The sequence below is a fragment of the Ischnura elegans genome, chromosome 9 (genome assembly GCF_921293095.1).
Source record: "Ischnura elegans chromosome 9, ioIscEleg1.1, whole genome shotgun sequence".
Taxonomy (NCBI): Eukaryota; Metazoa; Arthropoda; class Insecta; order Odonata; family Coenagrionidae; genus Ischnura; species Ischnura elegans.
Genome location: NC_060254.1, coordinates 108,374,899 through 108,400,170, shown reverse-complemented (window position 1 = coordinate 108,400,170; position 25,272 = coordinate 108,374,899).

Genomic DNA, 25,272 nt, shown 5'->3' with positions numbered 1-25,272 from the left:
AAAACTTTCGCTGCTGTTATTCTAACGCATGTTTAAGTCCAAATATAACTGCTTATTGTAAAAGTCATTCTTCTCCTGTAAGGGCCAATTATTACACCCTTGGCATTATGACCTTGTTCACCTATTTTTTTATCGCCATTAAATTCCGTTTGTGAGTTAAATTCTCCTTCATTGGAATTTGCAAAATTATCCTCTAAGTGTCGGAAAATTGATTGTCTATCATACTCTTTCTCATAAATACTTGAGCCCTGTTAGAAGAAAAAAAATGCTACCGCGTCGCTGACTGAATTGCTACGTTGCCAGTGATTTTTGAATGTACGGTTGATACCATCAATTTTATTGACCTCATAATGTTTATAATCATTTGTGTTGACACATATTGAGACGCTATTAATTCAAGCGACGTGCGGCATTAGCAATGCGATACTCATCCCACAGCGTAGTTGTTATGAGAGTAAAGCTCAGTTACTCTTACACGATACGTCCAAATATAACCTCTCGTTCGAAATTTATTCTTCTCACAAACAGGCTAAATCTAATACACGTACCATTATTATCTTTCGCAGCTATTTTGATTATTGCGACTAATTGCCTAATTGACTAATTCTCCTCCTTTCTAATTTTTTAACACTGCTATCTTGCATATATATGTAGCAATTATTGGCTACCTTTGGTAACCTGTTTTCCGGAAGATTCGTTCTGACGCCCGAATCAAAAATGCTCATAGTGAGATTGGTCTTAGGGAAATGAACTGACTCCCTACCCAAAATGTGTTAAAAATCCACACCTGTAGCTTACTATAGTGCGAGCTTTACCCTCACCTATCCAAAAACTACCTTCAGGTTGAATTACCGAGAGAATGTGATATTTTTTCATCGTCCTCGTCCTTTTTCTGAGAAATACTTCTACCGTCAAATTTAAAATAAAATATATGTCCCGCGACATTGCAGGCTGAATCGTTCCTTTTGATGGGGGAGGGATATAAAATAATAATCCCGCCCATGTGAAGTCCCCGGATATATCAGCAGGAGGCAAAAAACGGAGTGAAGACGTGGAAGTATGAGTGGTCGGGAGAAGCCGAGTTCCTATGGCATGACATATGGAGACCTGGATTCACGGCGTCCTTAGGACCACACCGTTTTATTTATAATTTTCCTGCGGTGCCTCCAAGGTGCAAGTCGCGCGTAGGTTCATCTGTAGATGTGGTTAGTTTCTAAAGAGAGAAGTGAATCATTGTAAGTGCTGGGAAAAATGGTTTCCCGGTACACGTAGGAATGGATGTGACGCTGGAATTTAAAAAAATACCTTTTTTTGCTCCAATGATAGATTTCCCAAGCATTTCGTCGCATAGACTGACTTCCGCAGCGGCAAAGGTATTTTTTCCTCAATTTCTGCTTCCGTTGCTTTCAGATGTTCCGTCTTTTCACTTTTGAGAAATCTATTCAACTTTGAAATCAAGTTCCGCCATCAACAGCTTTACACGTTGAGTAGTGGGCTGGGTTCTCCGTATTTACAATGCTTTCAAAGAAAAAAGTTTAGTCTATTGACATTGGCTAAATGTTGAGAATTTTTTTTTCATTTTTTTAACCAACACTGTGAGTAGGCCGATTCAACTTTTTGTAATCCTTATTTTTTTACTCTCAATGCAATTGGGGTCATATATATATTCTTGTTAAATAAATCTTGTGTTCATTCCCAATACATCTCAAGAGATTATACGATGTAAATAACATCTGTTTGCAAAAGCGCTGTAATTAATTTTGGATCCATGAATTACGAATAAATATTTAATTCGAGAACATAATTTCCCTAAACTTTGTCATTTTTTATCGAAAAGGAAAATTTCTTTTACAAATAATTTTTTTAAGATCCTAAAATGCGTCATGATGAAGATTGAAAGATGATAAGAGTAATTTTGCTAAGTGCTTACTGCGTAACTGCCGTGGGAGTTATTTTCAAATTAATATATTAAAATTATGCAAATATCACAGCGAATTATTTTATAAAGAGCATTCATTATTTCAGTATATCTTAAGAGCTGTTTGAAATTTCAAAAATATTGAATAACCAAGACAACACTCTCATAAACGAATACCATTTTCCATTATTTTCCCCGATTCTGGCTTCCGTTTCAAAATTCATTTCTTCTTCCGTGACGTAACTTAGGTCAAAATGATAAGATAAATATGTAATAATAAACGCCTGATAATCATTATTAATCGAAACCCGAGTCGCTTCATTTGAAAAAAAAGAATAAGCAATAGATATTCATACAAGAAACCTCAAAATAGAAAACTAGTTATTTAGACATGAGTCAGTGAATTTCATATTGAGAAGGACCTCTGCAGTTGCGTTGTATTCATGAGAATGGAGAACCAGGCCACTTCGAATTTTTTTCTCAGCTCGTGTTTTCGGTTCGAACCGATTTGAACTCTTAGTTTGGCGATAAAATGCAAATAAATAAAGGAGAAGTTGAAGAAATTCAAAATCCAATATCCTCATATTCGAATTTATCGCATTTCTTTATTCTTATTTCGTTGCAGTGGTCATTTCGGGTGGTCGTGGACTGAATTCAGCATGCCTTCCACTGCGAGCGTGCCGTATTGAGACCAGCATTCCATTTTTTGAGTTCAGTGACTCAGAATCGGAGTATTGAAAAATCGAATGGGCCTTCATCTGTTTTTATTTACGTAGCAACAGAATTTTTGCTGCCTTCCTCAGCCCAAGCAACGCGTCTTGCCTTAATGCTTCTCCTGCGTGTTTTGCTCTCAGTTCATCTCCCAATACGCCTCCATTTTTGCCATCTTCAAACTTTGTGCATGCATTTTCCAATAAATTTCACGTAGAGCAATCCTATATTCCTTGGCTTATATTTTTTCATATAATAATAATGATAATAACGGATAGCAAATGTAGAAGTTGTTTTCCAGTGCCAGAAACAGTCCAACTCATTATATCTGGCTGTACTATGTTAGCTAATACAGATTATTTAATTTATTAGACATAATCAAGTTGCAAAAATTATCCACCAAAAAATGGCCTACCATCATCATGTCATCATATTGATCCCATTTCCCTAGTATTAAAAGCAACCATACCTTGTTTATGTGTAGTTACGGATTTTGAAACGTGATATGATAACTCTTAATCATTGGTAAAATCTTTACCACCGTTAATGAATTAATCGGGCGCTATAGAAGTGGATGAGGCTTCACATACAATCTGCGATTCATCAAAATGTGGCGTAAATTTGATGAGAATAATATTTAAAAAGTAAAGCTGTAATCATGAATTACCAAAATGGCGCTGATTGAATAATGATTCTTAGTTCACATTGAAACATCAGTTTTCACCTCGAACAATAGCATTAAATACTAAATTTTAGCTACCTCGGGCAACTTGCCTATTTCAGACATTGCGCTGCCCTCTATATACAGCACCTATTTATCCTTCTTATTATCAGATTGGACCTTATTAGGGGCCTTCCATTCGCTACATGTTTAATTTTATCATACTAGCCCATAAATACATTCCAGAATTATCCATGATTTTAGATTTTTACTCTTTTTAACATTTACTTTCGTGCGGTTCATCATGTTCAATGAATGAATGAGTGGATGACCATCTCCAGTGAGAGATTTGCAGTTTCTATTGATCATTGCGATACTAAATCGGGTGAAATTTCGTTAAATTTCCTGTTCAGCAATGTACCTTTATGCTAAATAATGAGTATCGTATTACCAAAAATTAAAAGCAAGTTTAGTACCTCAAATTTCATGTTCTTTACAACACAATGTAATATTCGATGTCACGATAATTTTTGGGTGAACACTCTCTGCGGCATTTTTTATTATCCGCTTGATCACTCTCAATATAATTACTTGTCAATTTACCTGCGGTTCATTATGCATGGCTTAATCTAATTTTTTGACGTGAAACGTTTATCTCGCCGCAGATGTTAAAGAATGAATGTGTTGATTATGTGGCTTTAAAATTTTGCTTCCAAATTATCATTTTCACGTGTGCATTTATCTTTCACTAAACAATTAATTCGCGAACCTTTTGGCATACTTTCACGTTTTCTCTTTTTTTCACATGCACCGAATTTGAGACTCTGCTACTAATTTTGAATTTTGAATAATGAAGGCTTTATTTATAGCGGTAAAATGGAATGATTGAAATATCGAGTTGGCAAAATTCATTTAATTAATGTTAGTTATTTTGATACATTATAGTTCTTAGCACCTTACCTTTAAGGTAGAAAGGACCATTCATGCATTTACTTGCTGTGGAAATCGAAAGCGCTGAAATATTTTCACGATGACCCACGAAAGGGGCGCAATGTTTTACGTATCGTCCGCAAACAATGAAAAGCAGCCTGATGGGATCGGTAGCGATGTTGGCCTGGTGATTGAAGCGATTTGCAATTGGGCGAATGTTCACGGGTTCAAATATCGGTCGGATATCCCATCCACATCCCCAACGAGTCGGATCGGGTTGATCGGGAAATTCTTATCCCTCACAATGATTTTCGATGAATGATTATTTTGGTCATTTTTGCTTGTACTTCTTCGCAGATGTCCCGAGATTTTACTTGCTTTAAACGGAAACGAGAATACCGTGAACTGAGCCCTGCAGTTGGTCGTCATCCTAAGTGCTGGGTCGATGTTCTGTGGGGGTTGACCACTCCTTTATGCCTGTAGGGTATGCAGTTAGTCGTGCCTGAAGTTTGTCCGTGGCCAGGTGGTGAATGGTCATGACGCGGGGCGGGAGAGGGAGGCAGTGAACCTCGCAGCGAGGAGACGTGTTGATCCCCGGGGACTATTGGAGTGACCCAGCCTCAGTTCATATTTTAAGAGTGAAAGGTGAACAGCGTGCTCTCTCGTACATTCTACGTCTACTGTGGTCATTTTGTGAATTTTTGAAAGCGACTGAGCCCTGGAATTCCTGACAAATTTCCCCCGTTTTTGAGCTTCAAACGATCCTGCGGTGAAAAATTCCCAGCATTCATGCAGCCATCGCAATTGCCCATGTTTCGTTTCGCTGAAAAGACGTTTTAGTTTCAGGTCAGGGTAGATGACACTGTACAACATGTTAAAAAATGACGATATCGTTTTTACCCAAAACCACTTTAAGATTTAGTGAAGGAAACTGAAGGGATTGTGGGAAGAAATATTTAAACGGCTTATGTCCTCTTATATGCTGGATAAATGGCGTTTAGTGGCTTATAGAGGTTTCTTCGCTATTTTAGAGTTAAATTGCTGTAATTTTTATTTAAGTTTCTTTTTCTCACGTTAACTCTATATTTAGGCATAACCGAATTTTTCTCTCTTCTTTGAAAAAAGAAATAAATTAATAGAAAGATAATCACCCATTTCAAGTATTTAAAGTGCAATTGGTGATATGAAATTGAAACGATCAATTAATAGTGCTCAAATTGAGATTAGGGAATTTTATCTAGTATATGAGAACAAAACTTCTAGGAATAGAATAATTAATGCTGATGTACAACTGGATGTTTTGAGATGTGACATTGAAAATGAGTTCTTAAATTGATTATATATTTTCACCTCTTCTCTCTCCATTAGTTTCCATTGTTCATATTGTTTACTATGCTACAAAATATGGTCTAGCACATATTAATCGATTTAAAGCTGCTATTTCCTTACATAACCATCTCCTGTCTTCTCAAATGCCCAAGCACAAACTGCGCCAACCAATCAAGACCTCGAATCGAAGCATAAATACTCATATTTAATGTCCGTCTTAACAATCATTTTTCAATATTTCCTTTTTGCTTTTTAATCTCATCGAAACGCAATAAACGTGCAATGAAGTTTTCGTTACTTTAAAACGGAGTTGTTATCATGCTCGCTCTTAGCTATATTTTCAAACCTCTTTCGTTTCGTTATGTTCTTTCGTTTTCGTCTTGGGATATGAAATTATTTACAAGGCGTTTCACGCGGTGAAAATTCTGGAGGATGGGTAAGGCTTTTGTCACCACTTACGGATAATTAATGTTTTATTTACATATCATCTTCATAAAGAGTCAAAATTTATATATTGCTAGACTTTAGATGTAATTTTTGCAATAATTACTGAAATAATCGATGCCTGTTTACATTTGAGGCTTGCTTTGCTACGATAAACAGAAAAATTTAGTTACAAGTTCGGATATTAAAAATAGGTACACTATGTTACAAGTTTGAACGCTCTAAGTATGAGTACTTTCAAGATTGGATGTACTGGCATCTCCATTTTAAAATGAATAAGAACTCTTTTGGAGCATGATGAAGATGACAGGAAAATGATGTGGGTCATGCATGCCTTCTGTTGCAAGAGTTTTCAGTGATAGAAAGGAAAAACTAAACAGCGTAGAAAAGTAAGTAGTTACGTGCAGCATTAATGGCATTTCCCAATGGAAAAAATATGAAATTTTCAATAAGTATCAGTGCATACTTTTTCCAACTATGTAATATATGTACACAATTATTTTGGGAAATTGTTGTAGAATAGTATAAATTGCGTAATATTTTATGCAGGAAACCTTGCCAAAAATTACGCTGTAAGTATAAGCTTAATACAAAAAAAAATAGATTCATGCAATGTGAGTCACTTAATGCATTTTCTTTTATTTCCTTAAAATGCTTCTTTGTCAAAATCCACGAAATATATCTCATTTACAATCCTGGAGCATAGAAATCTGCGCTAAATGGTTGCATCAAAGACTTTGGTACACATTGTGGATATGCCCGAATGCTATCCTCGGCAATCAGTCATTGGAATGGTTTGAGGCGAATGAGTTTTCGGATTGATGACCTGCCTCTAACTGCGTCAGCCTCGCGTCAGTCGTTGTCTCGCACCCATTATCTCTTTCGCACCTCTTCGATGTTTTCTTCCGCCGCAATCTGTTCGCTGTGTTGGTCGGCGTCGTGATCCCCAGGGGGAATACGGGGAAAAGCTCTTACCTCGGCACAATCCCTCCACACTTTACTTCCCACTCAGCCATCCGCAAACACTAGACCCACGGCCTGGATGCTGTTTCAGAGTGCATCCTCCCGCCACCATTAGACACGGCGCGCTCCTCCCGTCTGCAACCCCAGCCTTGGATTTCCCTTTATCACTCTTTATCTCACCCATCCACGCTCCCGATATTAATTTCGGCCATTAAATTGCTCTTTTCCTCTTGCTCACCTCCCTTCCTTCCGTTCATCGGAAGACGAATGAATTCTCTTTCTCCCGTAGGCACTCATTAGATAGGTGGAAGAGTTGATTATGTTTTTTTCCAAGGTAGATCTACTCAAGACCCTAAACACTAAGCCATCAAAGCTCGAGAATGACGCGGTATTTCATTTTTATCTCGCACGTTTGAAAACATTTGTTGCAAATATTTTTCGCTCTGCAGTAAATGAATATTTGAACACCAACACTTTTTAATATAACTACGAAATAAATCTTAACATTGCAGTTCTGAAAATTGATACTGCCTAATTAGAAATGACGTAAAGAACGCTAAAATACAAGCTATGGCTACATTTTTCAGTGCTGTTTAGCGAATTGTATTTTAAGACCTTATTGATTGCGTCACTTAATTGTTCATTAGTTATCTTCAACTTTTACCATGATATGCGGACAGAGCTAATGTTTAATAATAAGAATTAATCATATTTAACTAAATTTCAATGTAATATAATCCAAGTAATGGCACTAAATGAAACTTTTGACCATTTTACCCATATTCAAAAGTGTTCAAAATTGCAGGCGTATGATCCTATTCACAAATCTATTCATCGATCACTATTATTTCCTCCTGTTGTGCCTTCAGGATCCCTCTCCAATGATTTTATTATGTCCTGCCTCCAATCTGATTAACGACTTCAATCAAATTGGGTAGACAGACATCACAGTCTTTTATTTTGTTTGGCAGCCATGTACAGGTGAGTAGAATGCATATGGAAACCCTGAAAAAGAAAGAGATCGGGAATAAAATTATATACCTGCTCCACATGTGAAACAGAATGCCTCTCCCGTGCATCGAGATCATCTCTCCGAAAACAAAGGTCACGTACGAATGATTTCGTGGTGTTCGTCGCCTTTGGATCACACGCGGCAGAACGTGGGGTGGGAGGTAAAAAGAAGCGAATGAGTCGGTTATAAAAAAAAAGAAATCCGTTTTCGTTGGGGGTGAAATTGTCAGACGCATGGCTGAGGCATCGCTGTCGCTCGGTTTGGAATGAAGACTAAAAAATTCCCCATTCCCTCTCGCTTGCTCATAGCAATTTGTCGACGCTTCCAGCCGCCCGGGGACAGCCAAAAATAAATCGGGATTTGTTGAAACAAAAAATGGTGCGAAGCAAGACAGGGTCTGGCCTCTCCTCAAAAGCACGAATGGAGTAAAACGTAAAAAAAATCTGTGGGTGTTGCTTCTGTTGGCGATTCCCCCTTCCTCTCATCGGACACAGTGTTGACACACGACTAAATTCGTTACCACGTCTGCACTCACTATCCTATGACGCTACTTTCGTATCGATCGTGAATATGCATTTCCAAATATTCATGTCTAAAATATGATGCATCTCATCCGCGTGGCTTTGGAATTATATGGAGGCATGTATCTCATGCTTGCTTGTAAATGTATGGATGTGATTAATTATCATTAATAGCAGAGAAATATTAATTTCTTGCCGTTCCCTGAAATTGGCATTTTAATGCATTTATTATGAAATTCCAAATACTGCATTGCGAGCTTCGTGCACATGAATAATTCCAAGTGAGCCATTCAATTTTAGAAGCAGGTCCAGGAAATGTTTCTGAATATTTAGATCACACTCCTATGTTGCCTGTAGGACATTGTTTAGCTATTTTAATTGAAGCAGTTATTTTATAATTTTATCATTGAAATAAATATGAAGTGACAGATGCAGACTTAATGCCTTTTTATTTGGTTTATTTGGATGAACATATGAACATTTGATATAGCATGACAAATAAGTAGAATTACATGTTAACTTTGAGCCATTTTCGTCAGGTGATATTTTATGTTTTTAAGCTAAATAAATTAAATTTCTTGAATCTTCTTCTTCATTGTAAACCAAATTTATCTATGGCATGTGGCATATTTTTCTATGGAATTAGCGATGTATGAACCAAAAGTTCAGGAGATGCATTCCTAGGTAGACATGGCTATTTGAAACTGCACAGCCACGATCGTTACAAAAACAGCTTCATGGCATGGTTTTGCAAAAGTATTCGTTTGTCAATAGTTTGCCCAAGCAGAAAGAGGGTGCAGGTGTGGAAGAATTGCAGAATTTATTTCCGGCGCACTTTTAAACAACATTTTTCAATATTTGCCAAAAATAAGTATTTACATTCGATATTAACCTAATTCCATCGCTCAGATCCTTCTGAAGAGTGTTTAGATCGTACCACACCAATACGGCGATATCACCTTAAAGACTATTTCAGTTAGAGCACTGATTGTGTGATAGGATATTCAGTGGTTACTTATATCACCACGCGCCCAATTTCATGAAATAAACAAGATCGGTGTGCTCGTATACGTTTTGCTGTTGTGCGCAGGGAATTTGTCTATAATCTCAGTCGTCGTTTGAGTAGGTGCGCATATCGCAGTTTGTAGAAGCCGGGAAGGAGCACGGCGACCTTTTCCTCCCACTCGCCAATGTATATCACGCCACAACTGCCTCGTCGTGAAGAGGTTTAGGTTTTAATAAAGACGGCCTCTCCAAAGAGAAGCCCCTCCATCATACAATCAATATTTCATTGAATTCGTCCCCCCCCCACCTTCCGGCTTTGCCCCTCCTAATACCCTCCCTCCCCCTTCGACCCCACCCACCCTTGTTACTTTCTCCTACCTCGCCCGACTGCACATTCATGCCGCAAAAGATATCCTCGTCTAGTCTCTCAATCTATCCTTGCCTCTGGCTATTATTTCCTCCCTCGGGGAATTTTACCCTCTGTCGAAAATATAATTTCCATTTACCCAAGGGGATCGGGTTGGCGTGGTGGCTAGAGTGTTGGCTTCCCACCCAGTGGGCCCGGGTTCAAATTCCAGAAGCGGCAGAGAATTTTCAGAGACTGCCCGATCCCTGCTTGAATGTTTTGTGGAGGACATTTCTAGCGCAACACTTCGTCCGTCGGAAGGGGCGTTAAGCCGCGATCCCCTTGGCGCCTTTCATTAGGAGCAGGCTAATGCCAACGCCGGGTTTCTCTCCACCCTTCCTTCCATTATCCTTCCCTCATGGCGCAAATGACCTCAGCTGTCGGTCGCCTCCTCCAAATACCATGCCATACCGTTCACCCATTCACCTGCGTTTCGTCTCACGCATTGTTTCAACCCGAAGGTTATTTTTGGGTTCTTGAGGGTAGAGCTCACTCCAGTCTAAGCCACAGTTTGATATGTGACATCAAACATTCGGGGTATGGGAGCCAGTTTCTTTCCTCGTGCTACTTAGCATTTCGAGGATTTTCCTAATGGGGTGTCCGGAGGCTTCCTCCGAGGATTGAACGAGGGACCCATAGACAAAAAGTTTTTACCCACAGAGCCACTGCGCCCCCACCAGAAAATGTCTAAGATTTATTTAATATTATCGAGAAAGTTTCAAAGATAAATATATTTAGATATCATTCACTTAATGAATCCGGGAATTTTCATTTTCAAAGGCCATAACTCAACTTAAGACGAAGAATGCGTAATCAAAAAACGTTATATGACCAGCAGAGATGGAGTGATTAGTCATCTAGCAGAATATGCTAACTAATACGCCAGCATGCATTGGATATGAAATCACCATTATGCCATCAGTGACTGTCTTCTTAAATATTTGGAGAAGAGGGTAAGCTAGGATTTCAATGTATGAAAAAGGTATTTGAAGACTGTAAAATGTCTACTTCATATTATTCAATAATTAATTTATATCCTAAATCATGAAATAATTATACTTCTTTGTTCCTTTCCCCGCTGCTCTCGTCCATTAACCTGCTGTAATACTAAAACTCACATAATACAGAATATACATAAACTAAATTATCTCAATATTACGCGTTAATCATAACCCTATTATATACGCTTGCGGCGATATGGAAAATATTTGGGTTGCATGAATGAGGATATTTCAGGAAGCGTTATTGCTTCATAACATAATACCGCCAGTCGCTAGGCATGCTCTTTTGCATGGTAGTACCATGATGGTACTGTAATGGCCATCACACGTCGTACTTGATGAGATGTTTTGGAAATAGACCGCTTTCTCCTTATTTCATTTTATGTTTTAACTACACTTATAATCGGTATTGTAGCTTAAATTGACAGGCCGCTGGTTTAGCAATGCCTTGGTCTACAAAGAGAAAACTTCTCCTTTAATTCTCAGCAAATGCATGAGAAGAAACTCTCGCATTGCACAGTCCTCATCACTTGTATCAGTTGAACTTGCGGCGTTCAGTGGCTCCGCATCGAGAATAAACATTCGCTTTAGTAAACTCCTTTGACTCGAAGATCGTGAATATTTCTCTCAGTTTAAGAGGCAGGCGCGTTGACATTAGTTTCAGATCCTTTGGTGCTTTGCTTAGAGCCATGCTTGTTATCCTAGAAGAGGGTAGTTTGAAAAGGGAAAGAATAACCATGTGTCTTTCGCCGAGGCCCACCCTGAGATGCAAGTGCCATTAAAAGGAAAGATGTATTTGCGATCGTAGCCTCCCCTTTCAAAATGCTAACGATGCGGCACTGCGGGAGGATTAAAATAAGAAGAGTATGTCTGGGGCGTCCGGGATGATGGCTGTGACGTGTCGTTTTGGTTCCGTTCCAGGTCCGTCTCAGGCCACAGCCGTCTCTTCGATCTACCCCTTCTCTCTTTCCTCTGCATTCTGCACGCCCTCTGCACCGCAACCCACCGCCCCCATGGTTAACTCCTCGTCAGGGTTTGACACTTAAGGAAATCACGAATTAGAAAGTAGATAAAATGTGTGCAATCATTCTAATTTTCTCTAGTTCTTCAACTGCTATCCGTACCTGTGTAAACTAGAGATAAGAGCCTGGTACAGATAAATACAACCGGTGGAATATTTGGAAATAGGGAAGTACACTAGTGTTTCAAATGCATCAAACACATTTTTTAAATTAGAGTTCAGAATAACATGTCGTAAAACCGCAGTTTAAATCCTAATAGGGTATACTTGATTCGAGATAACCGTCCGAAACATGAAAAAATTCAAAGGCCGCTAAAACGGGTGTCCATGCTGAATATTGGCCGTGACGTCACAAGGCAGTAGCAGACGGCAGCTTCTACGCCGTTTAGTTCTACCACTATTCTTGCATGGAAAAATTACTGAATTTGAGGATATCCGTATTTTGCTGTCATAAAATAACTTCAAAATATATATGTGGCTGCTTCCCTTTTGAGAACATGACTTCATCATTGCGTAATATATTAATATTCATTTACGTGTCAACTTCAAGTTTGGAAAGAGTAGTGCGAGTAGCACGTTGAATCTTTAATAAATAGATGATGGTATTTATTTTTCACTGGGTTTATTTTGACACAATGCCGTTTATCATGCCAAAACATTTTTTTGTAAGAGCTGAGTGAAACTAATAGACCTATATCAGATGCTAGCTGCAAGACTTATTCGTTGCGTATGTATTCACGACGGCCGGAACGTTCGCCCTTCGCAAATAGAATCATGGGATGTTAGCCTTATTTCCGTGCTGGCTGGTTGTTGCAATGGTTCGCTGTCCAGGATGAGTTCAAGAAAAGTTAACCTTGGTTGGGAGAAGGAAAATTCCAACGATTTACCAAATTTTGATGTATTTATGGTGACTGAATTTTTGAAAAAGGAGGACAGGTTCAACGCTCCTGAAATGCGAGTAGTGTGTGGTTTTGTATCAACATCTTATCCTATGTAATTTCGTAGATATTGCCGCAATATTAAGTTATTACGGACTTATTATTAATATTAACCCACTCTTATGTATGTTTACTGCAATACCAGGGAATCTTACGGTGGCAATGCGATTGGTTACGCACAAATCCGAAGTTACATTTTCAATAACATTTTCCCCGAGGATCAGATCCTTAATCACCATTTTTCTGTGACGTTCTCTATGGACGACTTTGGTTGGAGTTTCCTAGCTCTCTTCCTGTCACTTTGGCAGTCAAATATCCTGGGAATTGTTCCAACTTTGGCCCTGAGATTAATATTACCTCCCATCAATTTGTATTGCATAACATTTTCGAAGTCTTCTTCGATCTGCAGACGAAAACAAACTGGTTAGTTTGAAAGACAATGGATTTTGGAATTAATTTTTTTGTACAAATATGTAAGAAAATTCAAGAAGGGCATATTCCTTTAACCAAACTACTTTCAGTTTACACATTACTTAGGTCTACGCGGAAGATGCTATATTTTGAATCAACACACTTTCTGATATGAACGAGGTACCTATAAAGTAAGTTATTATAATATAAATATCAATTTGATCTTAAAATACCTGAAAATGATCTTAAAAACAGAATATCATCGATAGGTAAGAGTCAGGAGCAGCCTAGAACCATTCATTCCGTATGACTTGTGCTTTAGGCACGGGAATGAATATCTTCTCCAGGCTTTCGTTTCGACGTCGAGATGCAATTTGGAACAAAAAATCAATTATTCAATCATTCATTCAAATCAATTACTTTAGAATTCATGTTTTCCGTACTAGCCGACATTTTTAGGAAGCAAACTCCACCGATTCCCGGAAACTCTCGCCACGCTAAAGAAGGCGGCGGAATACATCGATACTCCGCTGCGTGCACTGCCTTGTGACGTCACATCTCAATCAAGATGGAGGCACTGTGTTTCAGCGCAACATGAAATTTTCCGACTTTCAAAACGTTTTAAAGTGCATACCCCAGATGCAGGAAATAAAAGCGACTACACTTATATTTCTTTTTTAGGCTAAACTTTCATATTCGGCAATAAAAAAAATTACTGCACTTCCCTATTGAGATGTAGAAATATGCATAATTATCAAATGTATGGAAAATAATGGTATTTGTGTTACCATGAGCTTATATCTCTGCTGTTTAATATAGTCCCCAAGTCAAAAATTTGACTTGAAGGAAACTATGACAAATTTAGTGACCAAAATACATGTAGTCATTCTAATACTCCCTAACCTTTTCCTCATTCTGTCGCAATGACAATGGAAGCGTGTGTAAACCAGAGATATAGGCCAGGTTGAGACACCTATTCAGCAAGAATAATGGTTATGACTGGTTAGAGACATACTAAGTACGGATTTATACTGATCATAAGCGTATTCAAAGGGTAAAAAAATCTTTAAATTCCAGGGATATCCCTTCCATGCCTTGAATAAATACCGGTAGTAGTAGTATATATAGTAGTATATATAGTACATAGTATAATAGTATATAGAGTAGTTACGATTTCATGAGCTTTCCCTCAATCATCTCTTGTGGTCTCCGCAGTGAATATTGATGTTTGTTAAAGCAAGTCCTGAGTGTGCAGCCAAAATTTGTGTTCCTCTTGCCCCCTCTAGTTTCTCCATTATTAGCCATTCCATGACTGCGAAAACTAGAGTAATGGGCACGTGGATGAAGATGCAACAAGCGTGAAGTATACATATAAATGCATTGGTGTAAATGCGTCTATCGGAAGGAGAATGCCCTTAATTGGGAACTTATGACTTCACGAGCTTTGGAAATTCCATATCCTGCAGTATCCTAATCATAGTTGGATAATTAAGGGATTCATGCATCAGGTAGTGCTCATTCCTCCAATAATCGCCAGTTCTTTCTCTCAAATTCGGACACAACAATGCTGAAAATAGAAAAGTAGGTTTAGTAAAAGTGCAGAAGTCCATCTAGCTAGTTAGATATTTTTAATATTGTCCATGGCCTAAGTGATTTCATAAAATTGGAGTAGGTATGATATTATGCTCATTAGCACTACTACACCTTTTGTGTACAAGAAATTGAATTTTGATTGAGGAGCTGAACACAATGTACTTAATTGTATCTTTACAAATATTTTTCTTCATCAACCATTCTTTTTGGGTTTCCCTAGGAAATTTTATTCGTAAGAAATCATTTTCTGCTGTAATGGTGAAAACTCTATTTCGGCACTGTTAGGGATTTTGCAAGAACGAGCGAGTTGAGGGCTATTTGCTCCGTGAAATTTGTCCTATTCGCTTTGAAAGCCTTAAAGTCCCATTCGATGGAGCGCTGCCTTTGAACTGTCCTCCCCACACCACATTCGTTTGAGCTCCCGATGATGGAACTGGAACTGAACTGAGACCCTCTGGTTGAAATGCGAATGCACCAGCTACAATAAAATCCCGATCAAGCCTTAATTTCGTCTCGGTGGTAGAATAGCTGAGCTGCTGCCCTTTCTATCCACATAATGCTATCCTATCCTCACCTAGTCATTGATCCTTTTAAAATTATCTCTTTAAAAATATTTTGAGTACACCCTCTCGTGTTTGCTTGTATTTTAAGTTTCCGCCCTTGCAAAGATAATTTTTGTAAAGTACACCATAATATTCTGACTTAGCAATGATTAGTTTCTGAAGGATGCACTTTTGAATAATTGAGATGACATAATGTGATCAAAGTCATATTTGACAACGTGGAAACCGTAAAGGCATTTAAAAGGTGAAGGTAAAAGGGAGCTTGTGAATTGATCAATCCTCTTTAGGTTATAAATTAACTGCCTCCGAAATGACGGCTGGCAATCCGTAATGGACTCCCTCACAAAAGCTTTCAACTTTTGCATTCTCCATTCAGCGATTATCAGTGACAAAAGAGAAAGTACGCGCGTCCATATGTTCGCCCAAAAAAAATGTAATCGATTGAGAGGACTGTGATGGGATTGAACCATTAGTCATGGTAAAAGGTAACTGAAACCTTTTTCTCGAATCCAGTGAAGGTATTATTCGAGTGACACACGGTTCTGTATCTTTCTTATAGTATAGCGATTTTTATGGGGTGAATTGAGTGGTGATAGTCCAAAAATTTGGATTACTTTTACGGTTTTCTGAATGAATTTATTCCGGGTATTAAACGTGAGTGATGAAGTTTGCATCTTAAAAACTCATCGATTGTCCAGCGTTTCCCCAATCACGAAATAAGTACACTGAGGTGGTACAGCTCGAAGCATTTTTCAAATTATTTCAATACCTTCGTATTTTATTACTCCTCAGTATTCACGTTACACGCTGTCAATACAGCAGCATTAATTTCTATTTCGAAAATATCATTTTTTTAAGTGTTACCATCTTATTCTATTTTATTTAAAATATATTCATTTGACGAGGAAAAAATCTTAATGTCTCTAGTTTTTCCTTAAACATTTTTTTATTTTTATAACTTTGATTATTTGCTAACATTTATTCCTACTTGCACTTTTGTATTGCTGTAAGTGCTCTAAATCCTCCCTGATTGTTATTATTTATGGATTATTAGTGCAGGTGCGACGCCCAAACTCAATTAAGTGAGAATATTATTTGCTTAGGACGTTCTCATTCGATTCTTGTGATTTTTACAATTTAATTAGTATGTTCAGTACATTCTCTCCCGATAGAGCAAATATTTCTTCTTTGGACTGTTGGTTAGTGTCTTTTTTGTGACATTCTGTCACGCAACTTTCCTCGTCGGGCGTTTTACCTTAAACATGCGCAGAGGCGACGCGGAAGGACACGGCAAAACTGCTTACTGCTGGTGGGGAAGATAACTGGGGCGTTTTATCGCCGCTTCTATTTCCTCCTGTTCATTGGGCTGCGGCTCGAATCCGGGGTAAGTACCCCATTTCATTCCGAGAACGGAAATACAAAGTCGCGCGTAATTTCATATAATAGCTCCTGTGCAGCAGGAAGCCATGATGGCGATAGGTGAGGAACAGGGAGATGAGGCCACGTCTGGAAGGGGCTGCTCGCTTAGGACTGCGAGGAGCTTTATGAATTGGCACGCATTGTGAATTATTCATTACCGAGTTGGTCTCGTCGTAAAGTTCGGGACCCTATAGCCATCCCGTATACAGTGAGCAGAACCGCCAAGGAAGAAGGAAAATTATCTTGATTTTCTGCTGTAAAAGTTTGGCTGGGAGACCCGCGACTTAAACCAAGTTCTATGGGCTTTTTTCCCAATCTTTGGTGTTACTACTAGCTCGAGAACTCCTCTAGGATAGTTTTACTGCACATTCAAGCTACCCAGTCGTGTTATTTTACGTTGTCAGAGGGCTTAAAACTAGGAGGAGCTGGAACGAGATAAAACCATTTGTGGTTCTGCACTGAGCACTCATGATCGTTGAACGTGGTAGTCGGAAATTTTACGAAATTGGAAACGATATACCCGATTTCATGGGTGTCTCAAAGATAATATATCTGTAGTTTACCTTATTACCTTGAACTAATCGCAAATTGTATCCGCAGGCGGATCTGACATTATGATGGAGTGTAATCTGATTGGTGTTCAAATGCGTGCAAGCATATCTTTAGGGTTATAACTTTTACTTGTAATTACTTTAATATTCCAATTTTTCAATGATTAATTTTTTCTATGCATGAAGATGATACTTGGCTATATGCTGTACAAAACATATTCACTAGATTACTCACTTACACTTATTTAAATTCTTTTACGCTTGTATTCATGAAATATTTGGTGAAATTTTATTTTTTTAGTACTTGATATTCTCGCATAAAACGAAAGTCACTGCTCTGTTTTTTCAGTGTATACATTATGGTGTGGTAAGGAGCCTCCCGGTTATTGACCTTAGTTTTGCTGTATCTTTGCCCAGAAGTTTTTTATAGTAGATTTTAACTATGAAACAGCAGTTAATTAGCTAATTAAGGTGAAATATTACATCTAAATGGCAATACGTAATTGAAGCGTCCGTGGCAGTGAGATCTGATGCATGTCAAGAGGGTGGAGAAAGCCAAGTGCCTTGTAGAATGATAGCCATTGGGAAGTATGTGCGACTAAATTGTCACGGTGAGATATGCATATTGCATTATTTATTTACGCTGCACATAAGTACGACGTGTTTACAAAGAATAGGGTCCTTTCAGTGAGTATTCTTAATCCCCTTCGTATTCTATTTGGGCTCGCGCCTCGAAGTATTTTTCCAAATGAATTATGGCAAGGCGCAGGCGGTGCACGGATTCCATTATATTTTTCATCTCATCTACTCGTAGTTATGAATTTTTTTTATCTTTTATGTCCCTTATGCATTAAAATATATGTTAGTTAATTCTTATGGCATTAAATTGATTTTTTTACTTTCAATAGTAATAGGGTCATCGATATTAATCCTTTCAGTGATGTCTGAATATCATTGATGAAATTTAGTTTCCTTGTAAACAAATGAATGCTGCTAGTTTTTTAAAGTAAATTTTACCATATTATGATGATTCTGCATCAGATGATAAAAGATTGCGGTAAAAAATGAAACATTCAGTTAATTCATCTCAGCCAGTGAAACATCTCAGGTGAAAAATATTTTTTGGTCCCTGTAGCATAGCATAAAACGCATAGTAATATTTCCATGTTTATTGTTAATTTAGGAGTCCTGATGAGACAACTTAAAAACTCCCTTAATATCTTATATTTTGGTTAGATTTGGCTCTTCCTCCGGATTTTTGGAACTCTTGGAGAAAATGCTTTTTATTCGGATGGTACCAGTCATTTTATTTTGAATTTTTGCAGGAAATGTCTAAATGCTTTCTGTCGCAGTGATGAATTGACGCTTCTTGGTACGTTAAAAATACTCGCACATGTCGACGTGACATTAGGATGGACGCGCGAAATTTTACTTCCTTCCATTATTCACCATGATGTGTCCTCCATCGATGTTTTTTTCCGCGAAGAACTACGAGTAGTTTATTTTAATTGTTAGCACGCACGAGCGGAGGCAAAAATTCCGCTCGGTCGGAGCATTAAAGAAAGGAAAAAAAAATGCTTCAATTTTGCAGTAAAATTCTCTCGCGGGACTCTCTAAAACGTTTTCCAAGCTTATGCATACATTAAGGGCGTAGAGCAATGAGGGGTGGGGGGGGGGGGGACGCAAATCTTTCGTTGGCCGTACTTAAGCAACTCCAGAAATCCACTTTTATTTTTTCATCCTCTGCGTTCGTTGCCTTCGGCTCTTCCCCATCCAACCCCTTCTAGTTTGGTCCCCAGGCACCTCTTCCTCCGCCGTTAGGCGCCAGGCCTTTTTTTATGCATTATCCCGCATTCCCCGGCAAATTGAAACACTTCCACACGCTTTCGCGGCAGTAAATTTCAAGCGGCCCGAATTGCATATGCCCCCATTCCTCTTTGCTTCTCTCAGTCCCAGTGTCTTTCCTCACCTCTCTCCTCAAACGGTCCTTTCGAGTCGACTGCATTTTTCAAGGAGCCTCTTTCGAATGAGGAGAGGGATTCTATTATGCAACGCTTCTCAAAGAACATTTGTGGCCTTCCGTCATGTTTGATGATAATTATAAGATATTAACCACAGCTTCACTTACTTCCTTCAATATTAGAAAATTTATACTTAAGTCATTATTTCTTAAACGTCCCAAGTTTACTCCTTAATGAGAACAACTTTTCCCTATTCACCTTAGTTTGAGTTATTATTACGTAACACCGCTTTCGTTATTGTCCTGTTATCTTCACCGTATTTTTTTTCAATTGTGCATTGATATGTAACGTAAGTGATGCTGCCAATTTTAGCTGAGCCATTTTAGTTTGTTGGCAAGATTATCCCAAGGTAAGAATATACTTTTTTGTTTAATATTGTAGATATGTATCAAACTCATTTCCTCATCAGCTCTGGAACTCATATTAGTTTTTATTTTTTATAGTCATTAGTTTTTTAATGTATTCCCGTTGCTGTTTACCTGTGCATATATTTTCTCCAGCAATTGTCTAATTTGCACATTTCTCTAATGGGGAGAATTAATGTTAATTCAACCATTCCGTGATACATTATGTATTCTTCATATTACCTTATATTGCCTGTTGTTATTAAAATGATTTATTTACAGTAAAAATGGTTTCATAAGACTATAAATATACTGTCTATGCGTTTTATTTCAAGCAAAAAGCTGCCTCTAATAACCCAATGAGACGGAAACAGTTCAGGATGCAATATAGGACAAACGTGACAAGTAGAATAGATGAACTTTTAAAAATAATTGTTACATTATATTTTCTCCTTGCAGTTCTCCACGACACTCTCATTAATGTAGAGCATTCTTTCAAAGCTGTGTTTTTAATCACATGCTGGGAGATTTAAATCGCCGTTTCAGTCCCCATGACCTCCTTTTCATTGAACGCAACCTCCATCTCTATGGTGACCTTTTATTCTTCCATCGTTTTCTTTTCCTGCCTCTTATCATTCCATTTCCATTCGTCCACATTCTTTCTCAGTAAGATGCTCCGCACCTCGCACCCCTGTTGGCAGCTCGCCCAGGGAAAATTATCTTCGTTCCCGCACTCAGTTTACAGAGCCTGCGTCTTTTGTGCTTCAGTCTGTAGTTTTGCGTTTCTCAACTGCATCTATTCAATCTTGACTTCGCTACAGATTCCTTTCTTCGGATTAATTTTTCTCTTTCCATTAGAGTTTTCCCTTCTCACTCAAAATGCTGGAGTATGACGTACATCAGTCAGTTTTTTTCTGAAATTATGTCCAAAAAGTTAGCAATTATCATTCACATTAAAACTGTTTTCTGATATTTGTTAAAGTGCACAGAAAGTCATCATTACAATAAATATATAATAATTATTTGAGATGGTTTAGTCTCAGCTTTTTAGTCGACCACAGCGCCAAATTTCCCACTTGCTGATTAAAACTTCTATTCTAGCATTCATTCAATAATAACTTGATAATTTTTTACCATCACATCGCCCCATATCCCATTCTTTCCATTAGCTTTCCTTCTACCATTGGTTTATTCTATTACGAATCTAAATAGTAGAATACGGCTATTGTCGATTTTTTCTGAAACGATGTCCAAAAGTTTAGAAGCTATTATTTTCATGAAAACTATTCTTTCATGTTTTCTAGGAAATATAGGCAGCCCTTTTCGTTACATACTGTAACTCAACCCAAAATCGTTTTGGTATTTACACATTTCAGTAAACGTTTTACTTTATTTTATTCTTGTACGGGTCAATGAAATTAGGCCAGATACCTCGTGTGTAACATTCCACTTGAATTGGACTGAATTCCTATTTTTCAGAATTGCCTCACAAACATGGTCTTTTCCTTTGTTTTCAAACTCATTCCGGATCACGTGACGGTGGATTAAATTGGATTTTTAGGAAAATCAGAAAGTCCTAAAACAGAAAAAGAAAAACAGAAATTAAAAGTTTATGATTAAATTATTATCCATATACCCAAGGTATGTTTTGATTATATTCCCTATGCATTCAAATTCATTTTTAGGTTATTCGCTACTGGGAATGTGGAGTGAAGTTCTCTTTTTGGCTGTGAGTGAGCAGAAATCCTGTTCCTCATCCATTTCAATCTTCGTGGATGGCCGAAAAAAAGATGCTCACGATACTCTTGGAATTAACTTTGCATTGATAATTGACAGCTATTGAAGTGTTATGGCTTCTATCGTCCTAAAAGCTACTCCTAAAGTGCCTAGGAAATATTGTGAAATATGCAATGTCAGTGGATATCTTCCAATCCATTTCCATTAGTATTCTAGTTTCTCAAGAATTATTATCCCTGTCATGTAGTGGTGACTAGTAAAGCAATAAGATTTGCGGAATCAAATGTTTTCAGGTGTTTGGATGGCATGTATTCCAACTGTCACATGAAAAATTGTGATATAAAACCTTCATGGATCTTATAATCTTTTCCTCCTCATTGCATGACGCATACCTCAATAAAACTTGGTATCAATGCCCAAATCAGAATTCTAATTCGCCAAATTTTGGGATTTTCCATCTTCCGGTATACTTGCCGTAACCTCTGTTGTTATCCCTTGGCTGTTGCTTACTATTGCTCTTACTCTTACGTCGTCTTTTTGTTAGGCTTGAATTCTGCCACAAAAGCGTTTCCTCATCCTTAATTCAATGTATTCTATGGTTATTGTTTTTCTGAATTCGTGCAATGGGTCGGATAGCGTGGAGATGGGAAGTGAATGGTAGGAATGAGTGATAATGAAAATTATTTTACGAAATACGATATTTTTTAATGTCGATAATTGGCGATCATATCAACCAATAGTCGATGATAATCGATGCGATAGCTGTCCTCTCATCAGTTACTATAAACAAATCACCTCCCGATAAAATGTCATTACAAATCGGATTATATTGTGCAATTAATATCATGATATCGGATTTATAATGGGTCATATTCTATGATATTTTTGCTATATTTTGTCACTACGACTTTTTTTCCGTTCCCTATTAAATTTACTTATATTTATCATTTTTTAGTGTAATTATGGTTTTATGAGCTCTACCTTAATTTCAAAAGTTGAAATAAATGTAAATTTTTCTTGGAATATGTGAATAGTCGTTATTATTGTTCTAATGTGATATTTTTAAGCAGCGCGATGCTTAGTTATTTGTAACTGATTCATATTTTAAAATTTTTAATGCATAGAATACACCGGAAACGTTCAAAGCTCAATATGAGATTCCCGATGTACTTTCGTATTGTGATATTTTATGAAGTTTCGATATATCTCCCAGTCCTACGGGGAGGTATAGTTGGCTGCAGAATTTCCAGGTGCGCTGCCCGCCGTCCATGCTTATTTTTTCAGCGCGACCATTCTCTCGGCCCGGTCGAAGGACTTGGGGGAGACATTTCATTCCGTCCGCCGCCGTGCGCTTTAATATACACACACCTCTGATGAGTTATTCAAGTGGAGGCGCCGCTCCTCTCCCGCCCTTCTCCCTTTTATCACGCTCTGCAATTTCATCAAGGGAAACACCCTCTGCTGGTCCTACGCATCTCTCTCCCTCCCCCTCCGCACATAACCACCCCCTCGCCTCTTTTATTCATTTCTTCAACGCTTCGAAAACACTCCACCTTATCCCACATTCATTCCCACCCTCCCTCCCTCCCTCCTTCCGTGCACCCGTCTGTCTCTCCTTCCTCGGCGTCCTCGCGAAAAAGCCCACTTTCAAACCATGCCTCGCCGCGCCGTCCCTTTTCAGAGCCTTTAAAGAAAAAAAGATGGCTCTTTAAATGTTTTTCTGTGCCGGGATGGGATCTCTTTGTGAGAAAATTCGCGCCATTTCATCGGTGGACGGACGATATCTCATGGTGCTTCACAGTCGCGAGGCAAGATAAAATAAAAAGTATCACGCCTCCATCTCTCTTACTCTGGTTCGCATGCGTTAATTCTTGATTTGGTCTTCATGAGCTCACTCATACTTACCCTAATGCATGATTTAGAAAAGCCTCAACCAGGGAAATTTGTTTCTCGGTGAATGTATCATTTGCACTCTTTGTAATGAAAAGAACAGATTTTGTCCTTTGGCTCCCCACACTATTAACATAGGAAACGATACTGATTTTATTGCCGTTTGATATCAAAGGGAATTATTTCGTACCTGTTTTGTTCTTTCTTTAAATTAGAAAGGGGAGCATCGATTGCTGGAATTTTCAGTGGGTAAAGAAGGGGAAAAATGGCCAAGGATGAAAATTAAGTGTCGCAATAATAAAAAATCGATGAAGAGGGAAAGGAAAATGGACCCTGTCGAAATTATCGCCGTTGGGGGAGAAGCTAAGCCTGGATCAGACGAAATCCTTGGCTAATCACAAATTCAAAGATGCGAAGGAGCGTGTTAGCAAGATATCCTAGCAGTAGCAGCATCCTAGATAGGAGTAATCTTTTTATAATTGGTGCTGCCCTAGTTTTTATTCTTCCTCCCAGGAGGACCTGGTAGCCGTCGACCACTCAAATTTATTCGTACTAAAGCTTGCTGCGAAGAAAACCAAGATATTAGTATGCAGAAGAAGAGAAGAAGTCAAGACTAACATTAAAATAGGGAAGCCAAAACTGATATAGATGGAAGAATTCGGTTATTTGGGAAGCAAGATGACTAGTGACGGGAGAAGCAAGAAAGAAATTATCAGCAGAATAGCCCAGGCGAAGAGAGCATTCCACCAAAAGAGACACCTGCTTACAGCGGGAAACTTAAATATGGAAGTAAAGAAACAATTTATAAGAACCTACATTTGGAGTATGCTCCTATACGGAAATGAGGCATGGACAATGACCGCAGTGGAGAAAGCAAGGATAGAGGCCTTCGAAATGTGGTGCTACAGAAGAATGATGAAAATCAAATGGATCGACCGAGTCAGTAACGAGGAAGTCCTGAGAAGAGTAGGAGAGAAGAGAAGCCTCATGAAAACCTTGACAAGAAGACGGAACAACCTTATAGGCCACATCTTGAGACATGATGGCCTGATGAAGACAATCGTCGAGGGACAAGTGGAAGGCAAGAACGGAAAAGGAAGACCTCGAACCAAATATATGGAACAAGTAAAGACGGATGTGAAAGAGAAGAAATACGTAGGTGTGAAAAGATTAGCTCATAGGAGAACTGAGTGGAGAGCTGCGTCACACCAATCCTAGGATTGTTGACCAGTGATGATGATGAAAGCTTGCTAACGTCCATCGTGGAGAAAGGGAATTGTAGAACACCATCCGTCAGAGTGTTGGCCCATACACGGGAAAAGGTGAAGGGCATGAAGTACGTGATTCCGTCGACGAAGTCAAAGACTTAAGTACAGTTCCGGAAGAACACAAGGGATAAAAACATGACGGAAATGACGGAAAAAGGTAGAAATGCACCGCTATAGTATAGTAATCATAGAATTGTAGTTATACAAATGAGGCGTATATATGTTGATTGTAATCATAGTCCTGCATCTAAAAACTTCAATTCTCCAACTCAATCTGAATAATCCTAGGTCGCCCACCCTTAGGTCGCTGTCCCCCTTTTAAAGCACTTCATTGCGTCTGGGTGCCTCGTATGTGCGTCTTTACCTTCTCATCTTTTCGTAGGTGTAAAAGGGAGCGCCTCTAAGGCGTCTCTAAATCTTCTCGCCGTTGTCTTTTCAAAAGAAATTTCTGTCCTGCTCACTCTCGTAATTGCACAGGGATGCGAGGATAGAGATAAGAACGTGTGGATTGGTTCAAGCGTCTCCCGCGCGCGGCGCTGAAAACGCCCTCGCGCTCATTAATTTTATGATTACTCCCACCTCGGAATGCCGCGGAGATGTGCTGGCGGAAATACT